The sequence below is a fragment of the Eucalyptus grandis genome, chromosome 1 (genome assembly GCF_016545825.1).
Source record: "Eucalyptus grandis isolate ANBG69807.140 chromosome 1, ASM1654582v1, whole genome shotgun sequence".
NCBI lineage: Eukaryota > Viridiplantae > Streptophyta > Magnoliopsida > Myrtales > Myrtaceae > Eucalyptus > Eucalyptus grandis.
The window spans coordinates 8,134,985-8,144,962 of record NC_052612.1 but is presented as its reverse complement, the minus strand read 5'-3'; the positions used below and the strand labels follow the sequence as shown (position 1 = coordinate 8,144,962).

At 39.4% G+C, this 9,978-nt stretch overlaps 1 long non-coding RNA gene across 1 annotated transcript; it reads left to right on the top strand.

Annotated features, from left to right (window-relative positions):
• The first annotated feature begins 5,807 nt into the window (after positions 1-5,807).
• LOC104455299 lies at positions 5,808-9,555 on the top strand. The gene is made up of 5 exons (XR_005548280.1): positions 5,808-6,185; positions 6,438-6,532; positions 6,655-6,745; positions 7,479-7,633; positions 8,982-9,555. It is a non-coding gene; the product is annotated as an uncharacterized LOC104455299 (long non-coding RNA).
• Positions 9,556-9,978: the final 423 nt, after the last annotated feature.

Sequence of the window (9,978 nt, the reverse complement as noted above, 5' to 3'; positions counted from 1 at the left end):
ATTTGTTTTTAATATTTTCATTACTATTTAAATTGGTAAGAAAATCAATAGAGTGCCTTTTTGCTTATCAATGTGAAAATGACCTGGGCTACGGGTGAAGCTTCTTTGAGTTTGAACATTCAGTAATTTTGACCTAAAGAAAATATTCAAGCCAAGGAGATTCGAACTTAATCAACTTATTGAATTTTTCTTCCTTGTTTTGAAAGCATAAATTTGAGAACTAGAGACACATAGACAATATTATGATTTAGTTTCAGTCTAAGATCAAGTTAGAATTCGAGTTTTAGTTAAGTATGAACTTAGAACAAAATTCACATTTTTTTAAACTTGGAATTGACAAGTTTAAACGGTTGACCTCAAATTGTGCTCAAATAGTAGATTATCGTGGACAAGACTCAATTCTACTCTTAAACCTTCTTTTTTTATAGGTTAAAGATCACGAAGACGGTGCCACAAAATCATTTCACATTTATTACAAATTGTTTTATTTGAGCGTTGACAACTCAGTTTACTCAAATTAGAAAAGTTCAAGATTGGTCAGCTCATCACTATAGCCCTATCGACATGCCTAGAGAAAGTGACGGCCCACCGTGTCCTCCACCGCGCAGCGGGCTGCGCGTAACCTTAACTCTTAAGCAAGAAAAGGACAAGATCCCGAAGCTGTTTACCAACTGCGGTGAGAGAAGGAGATGGCTACATGCGTCGCAAATCTGATCGACATTTTGGTTTCACGTTGGGTCGTCATGAGCACGCCACGCCAAAGCGAAGGAGTCCCTCAAACAAAACCCACCGTGCGGCATGGGAAAATCGCTTCACTGTGCGAACCGTAGGAACTAGGAATAACGCTATGCGGGCAAATAATTGATATAATGGAGACCCCACCGGATGAATATTCAATAATAGATTCGCACTTTTCTCGACCAACAACAACAGACCTCTTGAAAGATAAATTTTTTTTTTTTTGTCTATATTCCCATCAAGGAAATTTCTAATTCGAATAAGAAAGAGTTAATATTGGAATTTTCCAACATAACAAATCGACCTACCTCTTTGAATTGAATGAGATCTTTTATACAAGTTTAAACTCAAGAAATTAATTTAAAATTTGCATCGTACCTTTTACATCGCGTAATTTTCAACAAGCCCCCGGGGGCGACCACGAGAAATCAGGACCCATGGAATGTTGGGGGTGAGGTTTGTTCGTCTTTGGTTATTTCTGTCCTTTTTCAGTCCTCTTGCGGCACTCGTATTTGTTTATTTCTGTCCTTTTCTCTGTCGTCCTGCGGCAATGGTGTGTTTGGGGGTGATTTGCTGATTTCAAGGAGTCCAGGGGCTCCTCTCTTTTTTCTTTTTTTTTGGTTCGTTAAAAATTGGGACAGAGATTTTGTCGATCGGGTAGGTTGACGACGATGTTGAATCGACCCTTTAAACTCGCGTTTGAAATTGTCGTTGAAAAAATCCACCTAGTTCCCGCAAAAGAAAAAGGAATTCGCATATTAAACGAAAAGATTTTTAATTTTAATCATTTGCTCCATTGCGAACTCGAATATTTTGGGTAATATTTATTACAAAACCGTCGACATCAACTTCATTTATCTTATCTTGCGTCCATCTTTGTTTTAATTCGGCCACTCTGGCTTTTTTTTTTTTTTTTTTGGTATTGAGCGACTATTGCTTCTTTACTCTTGTACGACAGGATCTGCATGATATTTTTCCACTTCGATCACCCAGCCCTCATAGTAACTGATCCATGGGCACACCAATACAAAGTATTCGGTCTCTATGCACTAAAAAAAGAGTAATTAGAGTTCCTCCCCCTTGACGGGAAACAGCTTTGCAGTTGATTTGCCTTGCTTCGAGTATTTTCGAAATGCATTGCCCTATCAATTTCTTATGGCACATAAAAACAAAAAACGCACTTTATAGCATCTTCCTCAATCAAAAGAGCCTCTCCTCCGCAACACAAAGACCCAAAGAGACGGCGAGAACAACAGAAAACAGAGGCAATGCAAACAGACAACCCAGTTTGCAGCAATAGAGCCGAAACCACAAAGAAAAAGGAGGAGAAGAATAATGATTCACGATCAAAGTCGCTTTGTAAACATGGACCCCTCTGAACCCAAGAAAAAAAAAAACATGGTCAGAATTTAGAGTATTTAAAGGTTTGTTCTTTGTCAAATCGATCAGCTAGGTTCTATGTTTGAACTCACAAGGATCGATCCCAGGACATTATAATAGGTCTTGTATTATTAACTTTACCCGATAACCGATGCAGCTCAGGTTATTTGCTTTTCTACATTTGCTTTGCTTTTTATGAATTTATAATTACAATTATTGACTTCATCGTATAGGTATCATGACTGCAAAATGGGCAATTAAAACCAAAAGAACTGAGGAATAATAAATGATAATAAAGATTTATGTGGCTTAGTTCAAGTTCGAATGTCAATACCTATATCCACAGAGGGAGTTAAGAATAATTAATTTATCATAATTGGAGAATTGTAATTTCAATAACTCATACGTTCAAATGTTCTTTTACACGTAAATTAAGTTCAAATTCAAGATATTTATGCATAATCAACTCGGTGTAAAGCTTTGACCAAAAAAAAAAAGTCAGTGTAAGGCGGTTGACAGTGACTCGATCTCAGGCACCGACTTCTTGACAGCAACAGACTCGACTACTTGACAACGACAGACTTGATAGCGAAAGACTCGACTACTTGACAGCGATAGACTTGACCTCAAGTACGCGACTTGGATGGAAATCCAGTCGTAATGAATGCGCTATGACTTGGATGGCTTGATCTTTGCCTTTTAAGAGAAAAGTCCAAACAATCTTGGCTTGAAAAGGACCCCCACAGAGCTACCCAACGACGATAATTGGTTTTCCCCTATGATGGTTTTATTAATGTGATGGGCTTAAGTTGGTCCGCCCACAAGCCGCCTAGTGCCTACCAAATATTGCCATGATATTAGGGCGTGGATAGAGGATATAATGAAGGGACACGTTTCTTTTTGGAGGGGACGTATATAAGGGGGAAATAAAGAGGGAGGAACGCATCTTTTGAAGTAACGTACGTTCCTCCTTCCTCTCTCCCTAAAAAACGCTCCAAAAAGAAAGAACAATAAGCAAAATGTGACGCCCATCTTCCATTCAAGGCGAATTGACGTCATCGGATCGAACGAGATTAGTTTCTCTTCCTTATATCGGCGTCGGTGTTTAATCCCCGCTAACAGCGTACGTTCATTACGTGATGTCTTGTAGGATCGGTGATGCATGTGTTTTTTAGGGCTCGTCTTCCGCACAAGTTTAGGGGTTCGATTTAGCATCGATTCCGGTTTCAGGAATCCGACAATCCCAACAATGGTATCAGAGCCGTTGTTCTTATTTCCCGATCCTTTTTCATGTTTTTCCTGACCCCTTTCATGTTTATGGATGATTTCGTATTAATTTTCGTGAAATTAATCGGCCGACACTGATCGGGGCGAAAAAATCCTGACACCCGAGCACTGTTCATCTATTTTTTCAAGTTTCTATAAGTCGAAATCCATTTATGATGGCGTTGGATGGAAGGTCTTGTCGAGACGAGTGCGACGAGTGGCGGAATGCCGCTAAAGGCCGTCGAACGCGCCCCCACGCGCAGTCAGAACGAACTGGCGTCTTCGACGCGTGCATCGCACGTGCGATGCACGTGCGTGCACGGCCGACGCACGTGCGTGTGTGCCATCGCTGGCGCAGCTGACGTCATTGTGATGGGCCTAAGTTGGCCCGTCCGCCCATGTTGGGCCTAAAAGCCCGGCCCACAATATTAGGGCCCATGGATAGAGGGATATAATGAAGGGACACATTTCTTTTTAGAGGTGATGTATATAAGGGGGAAATAAAGAGGGAGGAATGCACCTTTTGAAGTAACGTACATTCCTCCTTCCTCTCTCCTTCAAAAACGCTCCAAAAAGAAAGAACAGTAAGTAAGAGGCGACACCCATCTTTCCTTCAAGGCAAATTGGCGTCATCGGATCGAACGGGATCAGTTTTTCTTCCTCATATCGGCGTCGGTGTTTAATCTGTGGCTAACAAGGTACGTTTGATTCTGTGATGTGCCTTAGGATCGGTGATGCATGTGTTTTTCCAGGGCTCGTCTTCCGCACAAATTTATGGGTTCGATTTAGTGTCGAATCCGGTTTCAGGGAATCCAACAATCCCAACACCCTGAAACGGGATGCAAAGCAAGTCCACAAAGCGCTCTCTCCCACGCCTATATATACACATGCATCTTAGCTTCGAAATCCTATAGCAAGATTTCCCTTTCAGCTTTCAGCAAATTCTTTTCGAGCAGAGAATCATGGGACACTTCAGCTACAAGACCGAGATCAAGTCCTCCATCCCCTCGGCCAAGGTGGCCGAGGTCTTCGTCAGGGCTGAAAACATCATCTCGCTGAGTGACTAGTGTTCGGGTTGGGTGGTAGGCTAGAACTTCACACAGAATAATATTTGTTGCTAGTTTGATATAATTGTAAAATAGATTCTAAAAATTTTGAGCATTGAATTTTAAGCGGGAAATATTTTGAGTGTTGAATAAGGAGCAGAACGTTGTTTGAGAATTTATAAATGTTCGATGATGAAAACAAATATTTTCTTACCCGGCATGGGGTTAGGGATGTTATTAGTAGGTTTTAGCAACATACTATAGCAAGATTTAATCTTCCATCAAATATCCTTTTAGAAAAGAATCAATGCGGAAGATAAAATTGTAGAATTCCCAAATAGTTCATCTATTTGATAAAGAGTACATCAAAATAGGCTTTATCATATGATTATTTAAAATAACAAAATAAAATATAATACCATATATAATCAATCAATGATATGCACAATCAAATAAGATATATGCATAATCTTAAGCAATATGGAGAATAAGTCAATATCATAATATCGTTAACATCTCCTCAAACTAAAGTGACTTCAAAGAAGTAAGCTGAAGCTTGAAATCAATGTCAGGCAATGCTGTGAAAACTTGTTTCTGAAATGACTACTCATGGTATCGGGCTTAGTGGCTCTTTGAGGCAAAACTTCAGTCTAGAACTCCTCTAAGGGTAGCAAGTCTAGTGATGGTGTCGGTTTCTCAAAATGAACAATGAAAAATTTAAGAATTAGATGGGAAACAACAAGCGACCGATATAGCTGGCTTTTTGGTATTTAGATGACAGAAAAAATAATTAGTTTACAAAAAATGTTTTCCATGAACCGAAAACAACAAGCTTAACTTAGGGGAAAACGACATATCTTTTGGACAAGAAGGAAATCACTTTCCTCATCTCTTTTCTTGAACCATCAAACAAATGAAAATGAGCTATTTTCCTTGAAAATGATTTCTAGGGAATTTTATTTAATCATGAAGTTTCAATGAAATAAATGCACTCTGATGGATCAGATAAAGTGATTTACTTCCAAGGGGAAGTTGTTTTCCCCTCAGCTAAGCTTGCTATTTTAGTGCATGGAAAACGTTTTCGTTAGATTGGTAATTTTCCATCATTCAAATACCAGAAAATCGAAATATAATCTCTCGAAAACAGTTTTTCTTAAAACAAATTGACCGTGAAAGTGAGCGATGTAATGATTGTATCATGCCAACGAGAGGCGTAGTTTGAGAAAAACACAGTCCTCATGGATTTTTCGTCTTTTCGTCCTCCATAAAATGATGCACAGGCCGAAGGACGAGTTGCGTATGAACTTCAAATGTGGTCCATAAAAGAATCTTAAATATTTTGTGCAAAGGGATGAAGCGTGACTTTGGCTCCTATTGGTGCCTGGGGACCGCTGGAGTGCTTCACGTCAAACCAGTCGCCCTCATCTTTGTCGAGTTCCAGGGATCGCGAATGTTCATCTCCTGCTCTGCCTCGATGGACCGACCGATGGGGGAGTTTTCAATTGGGTCCTTGATCAACCAAATTTCCTAATTAACTCTCCATCTATCCTAAAATTTGAAACACCTTATGATCAATTATGGTTTCATCTTCAATCATATGAATTAGTATCAATGCTATATAAAGCTCGTAATCAATGGTTTCATCTTATGATCAATTATGGGCTCACCGAACATCAGAGACCTCTTGACGGCGTTCGGCCCCTCGTCGGAGTTCTTCGCCATCAGCTCCGGCGATGGCCGGATTGCCGGATTAAGGTTAACCTCGCCTGCTTCCCGGTTCTTTTGTTTTGTGGCAAGTTTTCTTCGGATTCGATAAGAAAGTATTGGCTTTTACGGTGTCTGATTCTGGAATCGGACGCGAATTAACGGTCATTCTCTGTTCCGATGAATGCCGCTTTGCCTTATTACTCGCCCATTGTGTCTCAGTAAGCAACAGTAGCTTTGCTTAATTAAACGGGACCTTTTTTTTCTTTTTTCTTTTGTTGTTTTGGATTCTCTGTTTTTTAGATTTGGGACACTTTGAAAGGGCAGATTCAGCCGGACAGGGGTCACCTTTCGGTTGATTACACCTGCATGAAGTGTTCGGATTTGTGGAAAAAAAGGTTGGTTTGTGATTTCTTATGGGAGTTGAGGGACAGTTTTGCCTCTTGATATCTGCTGTGGGTGGTGGGCTTTCGCTATAATTTGAAGCAACTAATTTGGCCTGCGATTGTGGTGATTGCAGAGGAAAAGAAAGCATGGGGGCTCGTTGGTAGTTTTAGGAGCAGGCAGGGGTGATGTCCTAGCACTCGATGAGCAAGTGACTGTCACCCTGAGTGAGTTACCAGCCAAGTATTATGGAATCTCTTGCTTGTTGTTGGCCGTGAAAGACCCTTATGTCATTTTTCCTAGGATAGTTGTTTCTAAAAGATTTTCTAATCTTAATTTTTTGTGGTTTGTTGCTTCTTTGCCGACTAACATTCTTTCGACATTGTCGGTAGAGTAGCGTAAATCCAACAACTGTACATTAAATTAGATATCATCTTGCCAATGGAGTGCTCAGTTTTATGCTGAATTGGGATTGTCATTGTGGTCGCTAATGCGGTGTATGTTGGATATATCTGCCCATTGTTGGGGGGTATAGAATGAGAATGTTTGATTAAGGATTGGCATTGCCTGCTCCAGGATTTACAGCCAAAAAGCATTTTCTTGTGACTTTCAAGTAGTCAAAAACTCCCTTTTTTTGGCAAATCGATAACTTGTGAATGGTATGGGCTTAATAGTTTTTAAAGAATTTGAGTTTCTCATATTGAGATTGAGACATTTCTGAAGTCCTCTCATGGAGTGAGAAAACATGAAGAGGATGTCTTATCATGAACAGAAATGAGGATTTTAGGATTATCATGATTGTAACTTTTGCGAGTGGTGATGAATGGTTCATTTTTCTTCATTTGGTTTAGCAGCTCTCTTTTTTCATTGTTTTTTGAAGTGTTAAGAGGGGATGCTCATTAAAATTCTGTTGGCATTAACACTCTAGCAAGTTTCCTATGTTCTACTTCTTATGTGCAGGGGCGTCGCTGCCATCTCATTTTCTGAAAAAGGGTCCCATGCTTGCACTGGTGCTGCTGATGGGATGATTTGTGAAATTGATTCCATGACAGGAAACTCTTTAAAAAGGTTTAGAACTTCAACAAAGACTACATCTGCCATTGCCGTTTTATCTGGTATGTTTTATTTGTCCTTCTCTAGACTTCTTTCTTTACAGCTGTTTGGTGCTGTATGACGGTTCTGCAGTGTAAGGGTAAATGAAAGTAGGAACATTTACTTTGATTATTCTATCAATTCTAATCAAACATTTAAATTATGTAAGAATGTTGCATGTACTTAAGCATGTGCTTCAAACCTTGTTTCCCTAAGTCTGCATTACTGTTTTTCCAGAAAAGCTATGTGTTATGACCATACCAAAGCTTTCGAGCAATCACATGGCTACTAGATGCATGAGATTTACATCGAGCTAGACTGAGTGATTTCTGTTTTAAATAGCGTGGAAACTTGGGAGCTATTTAATGTCAAGATTAAGTCAACTGATTTAAGAAACTTGGTCAGTCCGTATGGCTCAGGTTTTCCATTTCAAAGCTTTACTTCATATCTTTCAAACTTGGTTAACCTATGTATGAATCAGGCCATTAATCAATGAAACCGGTAACCTATACTGAGTGAGGTGAGGCTGCATTTGAACTACTTAATTAAGATTACAGACCGTGCTGATGCAATACAAATTTTGGGCTAGAATCAATTAAATGACTTGACACGAGCTTTTATTTCTGATGTGTGATAGTGAAATGAGAATTTGGAACATTAGGATTTTGCTGCTGGACGTGACAATGAAAAAATATTTCTAATGTGAGCAGGAGATTATGTTGATGTATATTGGTCTAGTTATTGGTTATAAGGGATTTTACATGAATAACAAGGTAGTTACCTGTCGAATTATCTTTCAAAGATTATATGAAAGAAGTGGTGTGTGGCAAGAATATGTTCTGAACATGGTAAGCAGGTGAAACAGTGTATCCAGAGTCATTTTGTGAGACTCCACAACTCTACAGTCACTTGCATGGACGAGAGGTTGAAGGAAGTAACAGTAGGTGGATGCATAATGCATGCATAGCTTAAGAGTTGACATGGCTTTTCTCTAAATGCATGTAGACGGAAATCATTCTGAGTGTTTGAAATTAGAGGAGCAAATTAGAAACCAGGGTGAATCTAATGAGAATGAAATGAATAATTGATCTGAAGTTATATGGGAAAGTGTAAAATTCTAGGTAAGTCTTCCATGATTGTATGAAATTGAGAGTGTGCTGAGACTTCTATCTCGGTGTTATGCAGATGGAAGTGTACTAGCTTCTGCATCTGCACAAGTAATGATGTATAATTGCTCAGATCACAAAAAGATACAGAAGTTTTCTGGCCATCCTGTGACTCTTGGTTTTCTAATCAGTCTTGTATTTTCTGTTTTATGCATCCCCTATGCTCCTCTTAATTTATTAGTCCATTGAATTTTCTGAATTGTAGGGAGCTGTTCGCTCTATGATCTTCACTAATGATGGGAAGTATGTTCTTCCCTGTGCTGGTGGTGAAAGATATATTGTTGTTTGGTAAGTTGATAGTAGCAAAACGCACTCAGGAAGCTGTAAACTGTCATAGAGCATCCTGCAGCCTATCTTGACAGCAGATGCATTGATAACGGAGAAGATCTCAAAGGCCTGTATGTTTTGGCTCTTACAGAGACCGGAGTTTGTTATTTCTGGTGTGGACAGAACATTGAGGAACTACGCAATTCGATTCCTGCAAAAGTCTCTTTTATCTATTGAGGAATTGAAGAATCATCATGGTGCACCTACAATAGTTGCTGCAAAATTACTAGGCATTCCAAGTCGTGCATCTGGGCACATTTTTATTTCCCATGGTCTGCTGGTAAAGCCACTCTTTCAGAAATTTTTAGTGCATTCTGGGGAAAACATGGATTTAAACAGCTCTTGAGATGGGATTTTTTTGCCCACTGGTCAATCCCTGGTTAGGGATTAGAGAGGACAAGATGTAAGGAATAAAGGTAAGTCATGGACCTTGTTCAGAAATAGATCGGTAACTGCACAAAATTTTTGTTCAGAAATAGTATTTTCTTTTTCTCTTTCAATCATCATGGACCTAGTGCTTAAAACAAAAACGTCTATATGATAATATAATATGAATCGAAGGGGCACATTCCTAGAGCGATACCAAACAATATTTCATTTCCCTTTCATATATTGACTTTCATCCAGGAGCATTTCCTCGGTAAGTTGCTTGAGCTTCACTGATTTCGTACATGGTCTTATCATATAGTAGGTAATCTCAAGCCCTTAGACGCATACCGTCATCACCACGATCCCTTGAGATTCCATCCTGTGTTGTTTCGATTTGTTCATGAAAGTAGCATGTTTAAAGATCGGCAAAGGCCTCGGGAAGAGTTTTCTCGATGCGATTAATGCACAATTTTTCAAATTGGGTGATTTGGGTGCTACTCGTGGGT